Source organism: Schistocerca gregaria, chromosome 1 (genome assembly GCF_023897955.1).
Source record: "Schistocerca gregaria isolate iqSchGreg1 chromosome 1, iqSchGreg1.2, whole genome shotgun sequence".
NCBI classification, from domain to species: Eukaryota; Metazoa; Arthropoda; class Insecta; order Orthoptera; family Acrididae; genus Schistocerca; species Schistocerca gregaria.
Window position 1 is genome coordinate 1,086,883,137 of NC_064920.1, and position 19,800 is coordinate 1,086,902,936.

Consider the following 19,800-nt stretch of genomic DNA (forward strand, 5'->3'; position numbering starts at 1 on the left):
GGACTGGATAATAGCATTGCTGGTTCTAAGGACATTTCAAAAACAATTTTCCTGAGTGCACAAGTGGTGGTTATGGACTTGTTATATTATCCGCAAGACTCTTCAATGGTAATTGTGCGCCTGCACAGTCAAACAGATGGCTGCTGGCCATCTCTACAAGGACTACAGTGGGTCTACATCTTTGATGACCCACCAATACCATTATTTCTACAAGGACTGCAATGGGTCTGCACCTCTGGTGGCCCACCAATAGTAATCTCTACCAGAACTACGGTGGGTCTGCTCTGTGATGACCTACCTACCGATAGTCTTCAACGTCGACTGACTCTGTTGTGGCCCATTACCTGTCTGCATGTCAAGAGTCAGCACTGTCTTTCCGTTGGAAGGACAACACTACTTCTTCAAGACTGCATGGAAATCCACTACTTCCGTGTGCATTTTCTTTTATTGCTCAGTCTTTGAGAAAAACATTACTATTTTACTGTGATGAATGATCAGGACTGTCTGTATGAACTGTGAGAAAATTTTAGCTTTTGACCAACATTGTATCAATAAGTGTGTGCATTTGATATCTTTGTTATAGTAATTATGAAAAATTTTATCAAATCATTATTGGCCACTGCCCAAAACAATTTGTAAAAAATTTTTGTGTGGAGCATGGGGGCTATGTAAGTAGGCTGTTTAGGTTTTCTTATTGGTAACGCCACATAGCGCTCTGTATGAAAAATCACTGGCTGTGCTGTGCGCAGTCTGTGGCTAGTTTGCATTGTTGTCTGCCATTGTAGTGTCGGGCAGCGGCAGCTGGATGCTAACAGCGCGTAGCGTTGCGCAGTTGGAGGTGAGCCGCCAGCAGTGGTGGACGTGGGGAGAGAGATGGCGGAGTTTTGAAATTTGTAAGAATTGGTGTCATGAACTGATATATATATTATGAGTATTAAGGTAAATACATTGTTTGTTCCCTATTAAAATCTTTCATTTGTTAATTGTGCCTATCAGTAGTTAGTGACTTCCGTAGTTTGAATCTTTAAGTTAGCTGGCAGTAGTGGCTCTTGCTGTATTGCAGTAGTTCGAGTAACGAAGATTTTTGTGAGGTAAGTGATTTGTGAAACGTATAGGTTAATGTTAGTCAGGGCCATTCTCTTGTAGGGATTATTGAAAGTCAGATTGCGTTGCGCTAAAAACTATTGTGTGTGAGTTTAAGCACAGTCATGTATAATTTTTCTAAGGGGACGTTTCACCTTCTGCTGTTGTTTCTTTCACCTGGAGATGTTGCTTCGGCTGTATGCCACGCAGCTGGTATGTCACACTTCTTCCAGCATTCATTAGGTGTAGGAAGCGTAGAGGAAGAAACATTCTCCCATATTTTAGGAACTGATTGCTTATTCTGGGTAAACCATGAGCTTTTCTGTTTTTGGTTCTTGTAATACTTCTCTTGATTCTGGTAGTGTTTATATGTCTGTTGTATTTAATTCTCTATTAGTGTTATCTTCTTCAGTTTTGATCTGACAACACAGTAAAACCTCGTCATATTCGTTCCACGTTTCATCATTTATATTTAATCTCACTGTGTCTTTTTCTTTTGTTTTACGATATTTTGGTGCTTTATTTTAGTGAATATATTTGGGAACTTTCGGATTTTTATCTCATATATGAAACCGATAGATTGGCAGGTCGCGGAGTGTAGATGCTGAAAGCACCTCCGCCAGTGCTGAGCTGGTTGAGTGGTAAACAGGCGGGCGTCCATTGAGCGATAAGAGGTGCTGGGCAGGTCGTCTGCAGCTATCTGCAGGGCACTCTGGTGGTACATTAGCCCCGCCCACGTGCCCAAGCAGCAGCAGCGACCGAATTACCTCCGGTCGGCGCCACACGCCACCTGTCTCTACTCATCCCTTCTCCCCCCACCCCCACACTCTGTGACGTAGCGCAGAGTCGTTTGTCAAACCCGCGACGCCACTGTCGGAAACTCCGGCTAAAAGTCCATTACAACGGACAGCCCGCCCGGCGGCACAATGACAAATGTCATTGGCACAGCGGAACTGAGGCAGGGCTCTCATGGTCCGAGTGTCGCGGTGTCATGAGAGAACGCTCCAAAGCACTCACGCACAAACGTGCGCTTTCTGAAGACTACTTCAAACTCACCAAACCGTTCACAACATTTTTGCTTCCTTTTTTTATCATCTTTCAATCATCAATCGCACAACTGAAGTCATTCTCTTTCTCCTCTGTCTGTATTAACTGTTTTGGTCTCGACATATTATTTCCTACACCGAACATACTCCTTGATCTGATTTACTTATTCCACCCATTGTCTTCACGTACAACTATTCCTTCCACAAGAAAGTTGATCACTCCTGGATCACATACCATATGTCCCATTTTCCAATCCTTTCTTCAGTGTGTTTATTTCTGCGTCTATTCTTCACAGCAACCCGTCGTTGCGTACTGCACTGTACTGTGTTCGACTAAATTTCCCAAGCCATTTATCTGGTGTAATCGTGCTGTTCACCATGGAAAATAATTTATACTAGTCACACTCTTTACTTAAGCATACTTAAGCACAGCTGTATGCACTCAGACACACAAAATAAAGGAACGAATGTGTGTGTGTCATCTGAAGTCAATAAAATTGAAGGATTAGGTCTGCCATATGCAGAATTGAAAGTGAAATACACCATAAATGCGTTACTCCTATGTGATTATACCTTTTGGTCGATGGCTGAAATGATGGTACGTCTACACAACACACGGGTGATAATTATTCAACTGTATGAAATAAAATCATCATAGATTATACACTCCTGGAAATTGAAATAAGAACACCGTGAATTCATTGTCCCAGGAAGGGGAAACTTTATTGACACATTCCTGGGGTCAGATACATCACATGATCACACTGACAGAACCGCAGGCACATAGACACAGGCAACAGAGCATGCACAATGTCGGCACTAGTACAGTGTATACCCACCTTTCGCAGCAATGCAGGCTGCTATTCTCCCATGGAGATGATCGTAGAGATGCTGGATGTAGTCCTGTGGAACGGCTTGCCATGCCATTTCCACCTGGCGCCTCAGTTGAACCAGCGTTCGTGCTGGACGTGCAGACCGAGTGAGACGACGCTTCATCCAGTCCCAAACATGCTCAATGGGGGACAGATCCGGAGATCTTGCTGGCCAGGGTAGTTGACTTACACCTTCTAGAGCACGTTGGGTGGCACGGGATACATGCGGACGTGCATTGTCCTGTTGGAACAGCAAGTTCCCTTGCCGGTCTAGGAATGGTAGAACGATGGGTTCGATGACGGTTTGGATGTACCGTGCACTATTCAGTGTCCCCTCGACGATCACCAGAGGGGTACGGCCAGTGTAGGAGATAGCTCCTCACACCATGATGCCGGGTGTTGGCCCTGTGTGCCTCGGTCGTATGCAGTCCTGATTGTGGCGCTCACCTGCACGGCGTCAAACACGCATACGACCATCACTGGCACCAAGGCTGAAGCGACTCTCATCGCTGAAGACGACACGTCTCCATTCGTCCCTCCATTCACGCCTGTCGCGACACCACTGGAGGCGGGCTGCACGATGTTGGGGCGTGAGCGGAAGACGGCCTAACAGTGTGCGGGACCGTAGCCCAGCTTCATGGAGACGGTTGCGAATGGTCCTCGCCGATACCCCAGGAGCAACAGTGTCCCTAATTTGCTGGGAAGTGGCGGTGCGGTCCCATACGGCACTGCGTAGGATCCTACGGTCTTGGCGTGCATCCGTGCGTCGCTGCGGTCCGGTCCCAGGTCGACGGGCACGTGCACCTTCCGCCGACCACTGGCAACAACATCGATGTACTGTGGAGACCTCACGTCCCACGTGTTGAGCAATTCGGCGGTACGTCCACCCGGCCTCCCACATGCCCACTATACGCCCTCGCTCAAAGTCCATCAACTGCACATACGGTTCACGTCCACGCTGTCGCGGCATGCTACCAGTGTTAAAGACTGCAATGGAGCTCCGTATGCCACGGCAAACTGGCTGACACTGACGGCGGCGGTGCACAAATGCTGCGCCGTTAGCGCCATTCGACGGCCAACACCGCGGTTCCTGGTGTGTCCGCTGTGCCGTGCGTGTGATCATTGCTTGTACAGCCCTCTCGCAGTGTCCGGAGCAAGTATGGTGGGTCTGACACACCGGTGTCAATGTGTTCTTTTTTCCATTTCCAGGAGTGTATAATGATGAGACAGAGATTTAGGAACCAGGTTTCATATTGTAAGACATTTCCAGGGGAAGATGTGGACTCTGACCACACTCTATTGGTTATGAACTGTACTTTAAAACTGAAGAAACTGCAAAAAGGTGAGAATTTAATTAGATGGGACCTGGTTAAACAGAACCAGAGGTGGTTGAGAGTTTCGGGGAGAACATTAGGAACGATTCACAATAATGGGGGGGGGGGGGAGAAGAAATACGGTAGAAGAAGAATCGCTATCATTGACAGAATACAAACGTCTCAAAAATGAGATCGACAGGAAGTGCAAATTGGCTAAGCTGGGATGGCTAGAAGACAAATGCAAGGATGTAGAGGCTTATCTTACTAGGGGCAAGATAGATACTGCCTATAGGACATTTGGAGAAAAGAGAACCACTTGCATGAATATCAAGAACTCAGATGGAGACCCAGTTCTAAGCAAAGAGGCGAAAGCAGAAAGGTGGAAGGAGTATATAGAGGGTCTGTACAAGGGCGATGTTCTTGAGGACAATATTATGGAAATGGAAGAGGATGTAGATGAAGATGAAATGGGAGATATGATATAGCGTGAAGAGTTTGACAAAGCACTGAGAGACCTAAGTCAAAACAAGGCTCCGGGAGTAGACAACATTCCATTAGAAGTACTCGTAGCCTTGGGAGATCCAGAACTGACAAAACTGTAACATCTGGTGAGCAAGATGGATGAGACAGGCGTAATACCTTCAGACTTCAAGAAGAATATAATAATTCCAATCCCAAAGAAAGCAGATGATGACAGATGTGAAAATTACCGAACTATCAGTTTAATAAGCCACGGATGCAAAATACTAAAACGAATTATTTACAGACGAATGGAAAAACTAGTAGAAGCCGACCTAGGGGAAGATCTGTTTGGATTCCGTAGGAATGTTGGAACACGTGAGGCAATACTGACCCTACGACTTATCTTCGAAGATAGATTAAGGAAAGTGAAACCTAAGTTTCTATCAATTGTAGACTTAGAGAAAGCTTTTGACGATGTTGACTGGAATACTCTCTTTCAAATTCTGAAGGTGGCAGGGGTAAAACACAGGGAGCGAAAGGCTATTTACAATTTGTACAGAAACCAGATGGCAGTTATAAGAGTCGAGGGACATGAAAGGGAATCAGTGGTTGGGAAGGGGACATGAAAGGGAAGCAGTGGTTATGAAGGGAGTGAGACAGGGTTGTATCCTATCCCCGATGTTATTCAATCTGTATACTGGCCAAGCAGTAAAGGAAACAAAAGGAAAATACGGAGTAGGAATTAAAATCCATTGAGAAGAAATAAAAACTTTTGAGGTTCGCCGATGACATTTTAATTCTGTCAGAGACAGCAAAAGACGTTGAAAAACAGTTGTACGGAATGGATAGTGTCTTGAAAGGAGGATATAAGTTGAACATCAACAAAAGAAAAGCATGTTATGAACCTCTTCTTTCACCTCGTCGCCGGAGCTCAATCGCTTTCTGGCCAAACGTTCTTTTAACCTAAGAAACAGGTGATAGTCACTGGGCGTCAAGTCAGGACTATAGAGTGGGTGGGTGATTAAGTTCCCTGAAGTTGTGGCAGGAGAGCAACGGTTTGCCGAGTGATGTGTGGGCGAACGTTGTCATGGAGAATGTGTACGCCCTTGCTCAACATTCCTCATCTCCGGTTCTGAATTGGCCGTTTCAGTTTTTTTAGTTTCACCGTACCTGTCAGACAAATGGCTCTGAGCTCTATGGGACTTAACTTCTAAGGTCATCAGTCCCCTAGAACTTAGAACTACTTAAACTTAACTAACCTAAGGACATCACACACATCCATGCCCGAGGCAGTGTAAGAGCATGTCCAGTGGGAAACTCAGCCAAGCAAATACTAAAGATGTTTAAAAAGTTCAAGATACTCACAAAAGTAAAGTGAAAAATAATATTAGTATATATCATCAAAATATTGGGGGATTGAAGAATAAAATTGGTGAGATTCTGCTTTGTTTAGAAGATATAGAAACTGAGATTGTACTAGATGTACTATGCCTGTCTGAGCATCACATTGTCACTGATATGCAAAAGGTTAGCATCAATGGGTACAAATTAGCTGTACATGTAAGTAGAGATAATACGATGAGAGGAGGAGTTGCCATGTATGTCAAAAGCTTCCATGGTGTAAAAAATTTAGAAACTAAAAAAATTTTGTGTAGAGCAACATATGGAAGCATGTGCCACTGAACTAAAACTAAATGATAGCACTTTGATAATTGTAACAGTGTATAGGTCCCCCTCAGGGAATTTCCAGCTATTTCTAGAAAACTTGGATGCTTTGTTGTGCTATCTGTCAGACAGGGGGAAGCAATTTATCATTTATGGAGATTTCAATGTTGATTTCCTGAAAGAGTCTAATAGGAAGAATGATCTTGTAGTATTACTCACTTCTTTCAATTTGAGCTCCGTCATTCATTTTCCTACTCGGATAACAAAGAACAGCAGTAGATTGATAGATAACTTTTTTATAGACCAAGATAAGTTTAAGGACATAAATGCTTATCCTGTTGAGAATGGTATTTCAGATCATGGTGCACATCTAGTTACAGTACATGACATTGCTCCATGCAGTATATCAAATCAGACTTTCAAAGCAGTGCATTCAATTAACAATATAAATATTGCAAATTTTAGGGACAGTATACAGCAGGTAGACTGGGATAAAGTGTGTAAGGAACCTGATGCAAACTTGAAATATAACTTATTTCACGATACATTTTTAAGGGTATTTGAAAATTGTTTTCCCAAGTAAATAGTTAAACATAATTCTGAGAAAACATATAAAAAACCTTGGCTAACTAAAGGAGTAAGAATGTCTTGCAACCGTAAAAGAGAACTGTATCTAACAGCAAGAGGGAGTACTGACCCCAAAATTGTTCAATATTATAAAAACTATTGTGCAGTACTAATAAAAGTTATTAAAAAGTCCAGAAGCATGTGTGTCATGTATGAGATCAGTAACACTGATAATAAAATTAAAGAAATTTGGAATATTATTGAAAGGGAAACAGGGCAACCAAGAGCACAGAAAGACTTTAGTGCCATGAAACTGAATGACAAGAGTACTAACATGCAATCAGAAATTGAAAATATTTTCAATAATCATTTTTTAAATGTTGTGGAGAAAATAGGATCTAGATCTTCACTAGAAGAGGCAAGGCTACTAATAGAAGAGGCCATACCTGTGCAGTTTGAAGCAACTCTAATTCCGCCAACCTCTCCCTCTGAAATCAGTAAAATAATACACTCACTGAAAAGTAAAAGTTCTTACGGAATTGATGGCATTTCCAGCAAGGTACTTAAAGCTTGTTCTCCACAGATAAGTAGGATTCTCAGCCAAGTATGTAATAGCTCTTTGGAGCAGGGTGTTTGCCCTGATAGACTGAAATATGCCATTGTAAAACCATTGCATAAAAAGGGGGATACGTGAGATGTCAACAACTACTGCCCAATCTCTCATCTGACAGCTCTATCAAAAATTTTTGAGGAAGTAATGTATTCAAGAATAGCCTCCCATATTTGTAAAAATGGAGTACTAACAAAATGTCAGTTTGGTTTTCAGAAAGGCTTTTCAACAGAAAATGCTATATACGTTTTCACTGATCAAATATTAAATGCTCTGAGTAACCGGACATCACCCATTGGTATTTTTTGTGATTTCTCAAAGGCCTTTGATTGTGTAAATAATAGAATTCTTTTAGATAAGCTAAATCATTATGGTTTGAGTGGGGCAGTGCACAAATGGTTTAATTCATACTTAACTGGAAGAATGCAGAAATTTGAAATAAGTGGTTCATGTAATGTTGAAACAGCAACTGATTCCTAAAACTGGGGGGCTATCAAGTACGGGGTCCCACAGAGTTCGGTCTTAGGTCCTTTACTATTCTTGACATACATTAATTACTTACCATTCCACACTGATGAAGATGCAAAGTTAGTTCTTTTTGCTGATAGTAATAACATCCAAAAACCAAGAACTAAGTGATGTAATTCTAAGTGATGTTTTCCACAAAATTATCAAGTGGTTCTCAGCAAACGGACTCTCTTTTAATTTTGATAAAACACAGTATATACAGTTCCGTACAGTAAATGGCACAACTCCAGTAATAAATATAGACTTTGAATAGAAGTCTGTAGCTAAGGTAGAATTTTCAAAATTTTTAGGCGTGTCCATTGATGACAGGTTAAACTGGAAGCAACACATTGATGGTCTGCTGAAACGTCTGAGTTCAGCTACGTATGCTATTTCGGTTATTGCAAATTTTGGTGATAAGAATCTTAGTAAATTAGCTTACTATGCCTACTTTCATTCACTGCTTTCGTATGGCATCATATTCTGGGGTAATTCATCGCTGAGCAGAAAAGTGTTCATTGCTCAAAAACGTGTAATCAGCCTAATTGCTGGAGCCCACCCACGGTCATCCTGCAGACATCTATTTAAGGATCTAGGGATCCTCACAGTAACCTCACAGTATATATATTCACTTATGAAATTTGTTGTTAATAATCCAACCCAGTTCAAAAGTAATAGCAGTGTGCATAGCTATTTCCATCGCTATTGACTGTTTTTTGCCACTGGTGTACTTTACATACGACCAGAATCTCTTTGGGTTATTTTGAGACAATGTTTCATTGTGGAAACTATTGAAAGCATCTATCATTGACGTCCGCACTAAATTTCGAGCTCCCGTGAAACTTTGTCAGTCTTGGGGATTTTGCGTTCTTCTGAATTTAGCATGCTTTTTTCGTTGCTTCTGCAATACTGTTCTGACGTGTTTTGTGTACCATCGTGGATCAGCCCCGTCTCTTAACTTATGTAGTATGAATCTATCTATTGCTGTCGATACTGTATCTTTGAATTTGAGCCACATCTGGTCTACACTTACATAATTAGCTTGGAAGAAATGGAGACTCTCTCTTAGGAGGGCACCAAGCGAATTTTTATCTGCTGTTTTAAATAGATATATTTTGCGTTTGTTTATAGTGGTTTTGGTTGATTTAGTTTTGAGCCTCACTACAATAACATTGTGTTCACTAACCCTGTATCCGTCATACCGCTCTCTATTAGACCAGGATTATTTGTGGCTAAGAGGTCAAGCGTGTTTTCACAACCATAAACAATTCATGTGGGCTCATGAACTAATTGTTCAAAGTAATTCTCAGAGAAGATGTTTTCTGTCTTCCACCGGCTTTGAACATGTATTTTCGCCAACAAATCGAGGGTAGATTGAAGTCTCCACCAATTATAACTATATGAGTGGGGTACTTATTTGAATTCTAATGCCACGATGTCTGCTGTATATTAGGACGTATTTTTATAAAACAGTTCTAAAGATGGTCATTATAGACCGAAACCGATAGCCTGATGGCCTAAAAAAATTGTGATCGTAAACGTGAAGTAGAGGAAACTTCTACATATCATGTTCACTCTCCATCCAGGCTAACATGCTATGTCTTCCTTGCGTCAAATAATGATACTAGCTACTTCCATTGATTACCTTTGTGTCTATCTTACTAATAGCAGCATTGCAAGGACAATATTTGGTGATTAGTAAAAACGGCATATGTAGAGCATGCATTTCATTCCATGCTACACAGAATAACTATTGAAAACAAAACGATCACCTATTTATCACTCTATATATTTACCTGTCCATGTATCTTATAGGTAAATTTTGGTAGTTTGGGTAGCATCAAATTTGATCCAAGTGACAAATAAGGTGTAATAGCAAAATAATTGAATTTATCTTGCAAGTAAAACTGATTCACAGCGAGAACAGAAGAATTGGATGAGGAGAGGAATACACTGTCGTTTCAGCTTCCGGAAGCTTTCACAAACATGACACTTCATTCTTTGTAAATGCAGTTCCTGAAGGTAAGTGACCACTCAAGTTTCATTTTGGGCATTTACTTAACATTAATGTGCACTTGTAATATGCTCGAGTACTAGGGGTACAAGTAACTAATTTGTGCCATAAATACCTTACCATAAAATGAAAGGAAGTCTACGTGAGTACTCTCTCCCAGGTCGCCGCCATCCCAACCGATGAGGGTCATCTGAGGTAGTGCAGAACCGCGGTTCATCTCTGGACACTGTGCGACGCCATTCTCGAGCAGTGAATGCTTCCCTGTCATGGCACCACTCTAGCCGCAGCCGTTTGTGTTGTGGCGTTGATGACAGCACCCGTCCACGGGGTGGTACTTCCCTAGTCCGGATGTTGCTGATCTAGGACCATTGGTACAGGATGACAATGTGTAAGATGGCTACAATTTCGCACCTTACAATCACCCATCCATATACTTTGCCGTGATCTACAAACACAATTAGGTATCATGTGATAGGTTGTACATCGTATATATGAACAGATAAAGGAGACTGATATTGTCGCGTACGTATTGTAAATAATTGTTAACGCTTATTGCATGAAAGGTGACAGAGTGTCTTTATTATCATACTAGTAGAGGTTGGAGCGACAGTGGAAATGAAACGGCAGGCGGAACTCAAGCCCTGAGTGGAAGGCCCACACCTGTGTGTTGGTCCTGCTTAAACACAGGAAGTAGCGAGACGGACGTTGGACACCTGAGCACTGGAGCACAATAGAGTCGCGATCAGCCACTTTTGTAGCCGGACGGGAAGGATTATACTTCGGAAACTGCGAAAATCTTGAACGCAGCTGAGAAGAATGAGGAAGCATCACCTCAGAAACCATGCAAGCTGTGTTATTTCCAAGGATTTTACTCAGAACTGTACCATTGTACGAGTATAGGCTTTTCCTCGCAAACCTACCCTGCTGGACGACAAAAGACTAAAATATCATTGATCGGCGTTCGGAAGAATCTGTAGAGAGGGAGAATATTCCGTGGTTTCGGGAATATGATCCGTTTTCGGAATTACGAGGCTGGGGAGCCGAGCCCTGCTGGGAGGCCAGCGGTGGAGAGAAGGGGTCTTCCGTTGTGAGCGCCCGTGTGTGACGGCCGCTCAAAACTTGCTGTCTTTGCTCTGAGGAGAGTTTACAGTTATAACATTTAGGCACTGTACTGTTGCGAACCTGTACGATTCTGGACTTCACCTCCGAGTTGGAAGTCATCATTGTATACGCAGCATTCAGTAACTGAGAGCACCTCCTCTGCCTATACTTACATTGAGACATTATCTGAACTCTGTCCTTGTGGTTGGGAGTTCGCGTTTCTCGTCTGTAGAACAGAGAGGAGGAGACAGTATTAGAGTATATTAGTCAGAGGACCGCCTTCTGCCGTCCTAGTGTTTGAAAAAGTTTATTTGTGGATGGAGTTCTTCCATCGTTGCAGACGAGTACAAGAACCATCACCTCATCTACATCTACATGACTAATCTGCAATTCACATTTAAGTGCTTGGCAGAGGGTTCATCGAACCACAATCATACTATCTCTCTACTATTCCACTCCCGAACAGCGAGCGGGAAAAACGAACACCTAAACCTTTCTGTTCGAGCTCTGATTTCTCTTATTTTATTTTGATGATCATTCCTACCTATGTAGGTTGGGCTCAACAAAATATTTTCGCATTCGGAAGAGAAAGTTGGTGACTGAAATTTCGTAAAAAGGTCTCGCCGCGACGAAAAACGTCTATGCTGTAATGACTTCCATCCCAACTCGTGTATCATATCTGCCACACTCTCTCCCCTATAACGCGATAATACAAAACGAGCTGCCCTTTTTTGCACCCTTTCGATGTCCTCCGTCAATCCCACCTGGTAAGGATCCCACACCGCGCAGCAATATTCTAACAGAGGACCAACGAGTGTAGTGTAAGCTGTCTCTTTAGTGGACTTGTTGCATCTTCTAAGTGTCCTGCCAATGAAACGCAACCTTTGGCTCGCCTTCCCGACAATATTATCTATGTGGTCCTTCCAACTGAAGTTGTTCGTAATTTTAACACCCAGGTACTTAGTTGAATTGACAGCCTTGAGAATTGTACTATTTATCGAGTAATCGAATTCCAACGGATTTCTTTTGGAACTCATGTGGATCATCTCACACTTTTCGTTATTTAGCGTCAACTGCCACCTGACACACCATGCAGCAATCTTTTCTAAATCGCTTTGCAGCTGATACTGGTCTTCGGATGACCTTAATAGACGGTAAATTACAGCATCATCTGCGAACAACCTAAGAGAACTGCTCAGATTGTCACCCAGGTCATTTATATAGATCAGGAACAGTAGAGGTCCCAGGACGCTTCCCTGGGGAACACCTGACCGTCTATTACTACGAACTGCGACCTTCCTGACAGGAAATCACGAATCCAGTCGCACAACTGAGACGATACCCCATAGCTCCGCAGCTTGATTAGAAGTCGCTTGTGAGGAACGGTGTCAAAAGCTTTCCGGAAATCTAGAAATACGGAATCAACTTGAGATCCCCTGTCGATAGCGGCCATTACTTCGTGCGAATAAAGAGCTAGCTGCGTTGCACAAGAGCAATGTTTTCTGAAGCCATGCTGATTACGTGTCAATAGATCGTTCCCTTCGAGGTGATTCATAATGTTTGAATACAGTATATGCTCCAAAACCCTACTGCAAACCGACGTCAATGATATAGGTCTGTAGTTAAATGGATTACTCCTACTACCCTTCTTGAACACTGGTGCGACCTGCGCAATTTTCCAATCTGTAGGTACAGATCTATCGGTGAGCGAGCGGTTGTATATGAGTGCTAAGTAGGGAGCTATAGTATCAGCGTAATCTGAAAGGAACCTAATCGGTATACAATCTGGACCTGAAGACTTGCCCGTATCAAGCGATTTGAGTTGCTTCGCAACCCCTAAGGTATCTACTTCTAAGAAACTCATGCTAGCAGATGTTCGTGTTTCAAATTCTGGAATATTCCATTCGTCTTCCCTGGTGAAGGAATTTCGGAAAACTGCGTTCAATAACTCAACACACCGGATGCAGTACATACGGTGATATCGCAAATTGCTTCGGCTTATTAGGGCTATAAAAGCTTAACAGCTGTGATCACGTTAGTTTATTTCCACTGAGGTTCCATACCAGCGCAGATAATCTTTGAAAGTAGTGTCTTCTAGTGTTTGGTACGTGTATGATGTCAGTCATTTCGATTTATTGATGTTAGATCGAGCAGTCACAATAAGGGGCAGAGTTGCGCAATTGATTAGTGATTTTACTTAGGAAATGTAAACTTTCTAATAAAAAGGTTTTTTTGAACCTACAATAAATATATAAGCAGGAAGAAAGTTTATCATTTAGTAGGATTAGTTTCCTTCATCGTTCCTTTATGTTTAGATTGTAATTTATAGAATTAAGAGATCCTAAGATCTACTTCAGGGGGTAGTCAGACAGGGCCAAATCTCCATTTTATCGTTTATTATTTTCCGTTGCGCACATTCTTTTTACACCCGCCTGCAGTAGCATCTTGGAAATGTTACAGGGACATCATCACTTGTTCTCACATGGGAGGAGCAGATGTGAAGGGGGTTACGACGCGGTTTTTGTACAATACCGCGACACCCCTTGTGGTGGACAGCTGTGGGCGACTAGAACGTTCAGTATTGGCAGGATAGGCAATTCTAGCGGCTGGGGAGAAATCACAGAGAGAGAGAGAGAGAGAGAGAGAGAGAGAGAGAGAGACTCCCACAGGGTTCAGTTCTGCCTCCACTCCTATAGACGAGAGCGTGCTGGAAAGTAACGTTACCGAATTTTTTATTCTGTCTTCAATATCAGTTGAGGTATTACTCGGTCCACTTTTCCGCTTCGCTGACGCAAGTTGCAACGCTTTGCCGCAAGAGGGACCCGAATTGTAGCGTCTAACGTAACTACATCGGTGCGTGTTGTAATCGACTTTCTAACCGTCCACACATATGGCACCCTCTCCTTTAGTCTGGCAGTACCAGACAATAGAGGAGCGCTGCGGCAACTCCAACAGTCCGACGCCTTTGGTTCTCTGTCATCGATTATCCTCGAAATAGTTCCGACTTGAAACCATCCAATTTTCACAAGATGGTAACTCAGATTAGTGGCAGTCTAACGAATGACTAACGATAATCTTGCTGAGGCTACCTATCGTCCAACAAAACAAATGCAAAGATGTAAAAATACGCCAAAGCCGGAACCAGCAGTCAGGACTCTGTCTGCAGAATACTATGCTCAGAGTGCCTGGAACGAGGAAGGAATGACTAACATCAGAGTAGAAGAATCGCCAACCAACTTACAATCATGAAAGCTGTCAAAATAACACGCCTCACCAGACAGCACTGGCAAGGCGAGGAAACGTACACTGGTGTTACTTACACTAACCCCAGGGCAGGTAACTGGGGCGTTAGCAGCCATGAGGCAGGAAAAATACCACTGGTTGACCTTAACAAATAGTAAGAAACTGAATGCTATAAATAGTAATTAGAAGTCCAGGAAGACTAATCTTATCCGCCCTCCCCAAACACTCCACTCTCTGCTCTTCGCATCAACAACACTACGAGCAGCAACACGAACCCAGGTCACAGGAGAATTGCAAGATTTCACAATGATGGAGGTTTCTCTACTAAAACCCAAATTCACTCAACTGAAAGCTTGCAGCATCCGGTTCGCAACGAGGTTGTGCACCATCGTGACCATAGGCTTTCGATCTGGCAGTCCATGCATGCCACCAGCGGTCCCAGAGTGTTTGCGCAGTGTACAAACCTGGCTCCTCCTGAGTACCCATCTAAACTGCCCACTGACTCGAACCGGAAGAACCACGACGTCGCCTCAAAGATAGGGCTGCAGTTACTGCATATCGATAAGCACCGCTGCTGCCACTAGCGGACAGGCAGTGCTTGCGAAGCCAAGAGCCACCACTCAACACCAGGAGAAGACAAACACCCGCAACAATGCCAACTAAACGACACCGTCTGGCTTCCAATAGAGGATGGAAACCTACAAACAGCACCAATTGAAGCCGCAGCATGGCTCAGCATTATTTAAAAGGCTTTACAAGTTTTCAATAGAAAATTCGTAAACATTACTTTTCAGCACTCCCTCGTACGTGAATAATCTTCGAGTTAACATTTAACAATCAGAAATGATACTTTTTGCAAACGATACTAGTTTCATAATGAAGCCCGTTAGAGAAAAAACAACAGAAAAGATTCCAGAATGAATTTTCACTCTGCAGCGGAGTGTGTGCTGATATGAAACTTTCTGGCAGATTAAAACTGTGTGCCGGCCCGGGACTCGAACTCGAAAACTTTGCCTTTCGCGGGCAAGTGCTCTACCATCTGAGCTACACAATCACAACTGAAGACTCGGGACCCTGGGAAGGTAGGAGAAGAGGTACTGGCGAATTGAGGCTGTGAAGACACCTCTTGTGTCATGCTTGGGTAGCTCAGTTGGTACGCCGGCGCGATAGCTCAGCGTGTTCGGTCAGAGAGACCTCTGTAATAAAAAAAAACTGAATCAAGGAATCAACGATCAACCTCAACGGGTGTCATGTGATGTCCGCCCGGATCAAACGCAAGGAACAATACCGAACATCAAGGGGAAAAAAAAGTTGATAGAGCACTTACGTGCGAAAGGCAAAGGTCCCGAGTTCGAGTCTCGGCCCAGCACACAGTTTTAATCTGCCAGGAAGTTTCAACGGAACAGGTGATGTTTCTGAAAGAATTATTACGTTGTTCTCCGAAAATAGACACTCCTTACCATATTCAATTATGTACAGCAAACAGAGTCATAGAATCAATTAACGTAACAGATGAACGTGTGTCAATAATTATGGTGGAATGCTGCAGATTTTTCGGTGTACATAGAGACGAAAATTTGAGTTGGAAGAAACATGTCCCTGAACTTGTCGAACTATTATGTACAGCTACTTTTGCTGTTCATATAATAGCTAATCTTGCAAACAAACTGCGACATTTATGCCACATCTCTGCCTACATGTTATTACGTTTTGTTGTTACCCTTTAACATACGGTATAGAAAGGTTCACGTCGCTGCATGCTACCAAGAGGCGTGGTCTCAGAACGTCATAACAGTGGAGGGGGTAGGAGCCATACCGTGCAAGAACATATATAGTCCAGTGAAACTGTCAGAAAAAAAAGCCTGTACCTTGCAAAAGGTGGGGTAGAAGACTTTATTTTTTTAACTCGTTCATATTGTTCGAAAGGTTAGAAAACCAAGTTTTGTCAACAAAATTTCGCTTGAGAAAACTTACTGCAGTCAAAAAACTTCGAAAATTTCGGAATTAATTCAGTTTTTTTCAAAATATCTTAGTTTCATTTGCTCCTATCGCTTTGATGCCTATTTTCTTTTTTAAAGAGCACAAAATTCTCTACAAATTTGATTTTTACCATTTTTTTTACTCTCAATATCTAAGGCGCTACAGCGTGTCAAAAAATACCAATTTTTCAAATTTCGAGCAAAGTGGAAAATTACCTAATTTTTGAACACTGTTATTTCAGTTTCTATAAGTGTGGTGTAAACATATTATTCATCATGTTATTCATTGGAATTTACCATCTCACTCTGCTGCAGGGCCAGGACAAACAGCATCATATTCAGTAACTACGAACACAGGGCCAACCGGCTACGAGGCTGCGTAACCGGACAAAAAATGGTTCAAATGGCTCTGAGTACTATGTGACTCAACTGCTGCTGTCATAAGTCCCCTAGAACTTAGAACTAATTAAACCTAACTAACCTAAGGACATCACACACATCCATGCCCGAGGCAAGATTCGAACCTGCGACCGTAGCAGTGGCACGGTTCCGGACTGCGCGCCTAGAACTACGAACACATTCACGTCGGATTGCGTGAAGCTTATTTGTGTTACAATATGTAATACGATTGCATGCAGGTGCCGTACATTAAAAAGGAATTTCTGGAGTGTAGCGTTGAAGTGCACCAGGCACAAGAAGATGCTGACGTTATGATTGTAACATCTGTCATTTCAAGAACCAAAGATTTTGGAAGTGTCATTGTAGGAGAAGATGTTGACCTGCTTCTGCTCATGACCGGTTTGGGGCAAGGCATTGAAAACTTATTTTTCTTAAAGCCAGGAAGAGGAAAGGCAGAAGACAAGTGGTTTTCCACTACATCTTACAAGTTTGACAGTGAATATATTCTGTTCACTCACGCCTTTAGCGGATGTGATACAACATCCGCTTTTTTTGGTCAAGGAAAAATTAAGTGCTGCAAAATTGTTGCGAAAAATGAACACTTAACCTCAGCGCTTTGCACGTTCAATAAACCACATGATACCCGTGAAGAAATAACAACAGCAACAAAACACGTTACTGTCGCATTGTATAGTGGAGCTGTCAGCAGTTCCCACACACTAGACCATTTGCGGTACCAGCTATTAGCCAAGTCTGCCACAAAAAGCAAACTGAATCTTGCACGGTTGCCACCTACACTAGATGCTGCACAACATCATTCGTTGCGGACTTACCAACAAGTCCAAAGTTGGATGGGAAACTGGAAACCTCCTAAGAAATGGGGCTGGAATCACAGTGACCACGGTCCAATACCCGTTATAATGAGCCAAGATCCAGCACCGAAGCACTTCACATTGTTTCATGCTCATGCAAGCTGAACTGTGGCGGAGCGTGCTCCTGCAGAAAAGCGGGTTTGAAATGTTCTTCAATTTGCAAGAAATATTTTGGGGTCAACTGTGAAAACGTGCAAAAATTTTTATATGAAGGCAGTGAAGAATATGTTATGTAGGATGTTGAGAAAACCGCTGACGAAATCAACGAACTTGCTGAGGCTGACTCGCTGTTCAAAGAAGAGTCAATCTGCGATCAACTCTAGGTACAAACTCTCAATCCGTAACTCAAGGTATTTATGGTGACGCTGATTAATCTGGCCCATCAAAACGTTGGCAGTGATGCTAGTATCTGTCTCAAGTGCGCTAATGTGCGATATTGCAAGTATTACCCACCCAGAACTGTCAACATTTTTTAGCAACTGACAATGCATTTTCATTGTAATAAAGCTACTTATTTTTAATGTCAACTGTGTGGCTTTTATACACAAGAATAATTACCTACCTAATTAGGTTGCCTATTGCAGCTAATAATAGTGCAGTTTCCTGAGACAATTTATTTTGTGTGAGTGTGTATGAGTGTGTGTGTGTGTGTGTGTGTGTGTGTGTGTGTGTGTGTGTGTGTGTGTGTGTGTCTATGTCTCTTAATGATGTATTTTTATATTTATAGTTTTACAGATACCAGGGCTGAGGTGGCCCATAGTGAACTTCAGGTAGTGATGTAAAAATCACAACAGTTGGGTGCCCAGCAATCCTCATGTTGCATACAGAGAAATTGAATACTTGAAAGTGAGGTGCTAAATTCCAGCATTTAACATGATGTATAATGTATTTATACTACACAAACACAAACTGAAAAAATAGTATTCTCAAAATTTGAAAAATTGGTATTGTTTGAGGCGCTGTAGCGCCTTAGATATTGGGAGTAGAAAAAAATGGCAAGAATCAAATTTGTAGAGAATTTTGTGCTCTTTAAAAAAGAAACTAGACGTTAAAGCGATAGAAGCAAATGAAACTGAGATATTTTGAAAAAACAAAAAAGGCCGAAATTTTCCATCTTTTTCGACTGCAGAAAGTTTTCCCAAGCGAAATTTTGTTGGCAAAACTCGGTTTTCTAATATTTCCAATCGTATGAACGAGTTGAAAAAATAAACTCTTCTACTCCACCTTTTGCAAGGTATTTCTGCAATTTGACTGGACTAATAGGCTTGACGCCAAGAAGCGTATTTTTCATTGTTTAGATTTACTGTTTGAATGTTGATATACATCGCCAAGTGTGCTGCTGACGTTACCTCAACTGATAACTAACAATACTATGAATAACACTCAATTAATTTTCAGAAAATTACTGCAAATTTCAGTTACTGTTGATAATCATTGGTTGACAAGATAAACCAAGCATAAGCGCGCCCTGAGGGGGTAGCTGCCAAACAGTTAAGATAGCTCAGTAGGCGTTTGCAATCAGTCTCGCAAAGAGACAATGCGTGAATCCGTGTACGAAGTGCGGTATGTTGTAAAGGAGAGCAACTTGTTGGAAACTGCGTCGCATTATAGACTCGTACATTTGCAATCTGGCGTTAATCATATGATCATGTAGAGAAGTCTGCACCTGATTCACTGTGTTACGTGCAATTCCGCATAAGGATATAGGAATCTGTTAAATGGTTGCCTCAGAAAACGTACAGGTGTAATCTCGAGCCGGTCTTAAGATCGTGTGAAGTATTATCTATGACTTTTTGCAGCGATTGGCAAAAAATAATTAGCATCCGGAAACTTTGCTGTGAACGTTAAAAGCAGACTGGCTCCGGAAATCGTTTTCTTGATTATGTGGTCCCGTTAGTAAAGGAAAATCGAGTGGAATCCTACTATTTCACAATTCTTATTTGCAGTAAGGTTGAGAGTTTCCCATTTGCCACTCTGTTATGCGCTGTTTATTGCTTGCACGTTAGACTGCAGCCGGTGAAGAAGAAGCCAACCGGGATGACGATTGGGAGCCGTCTTTGGAAG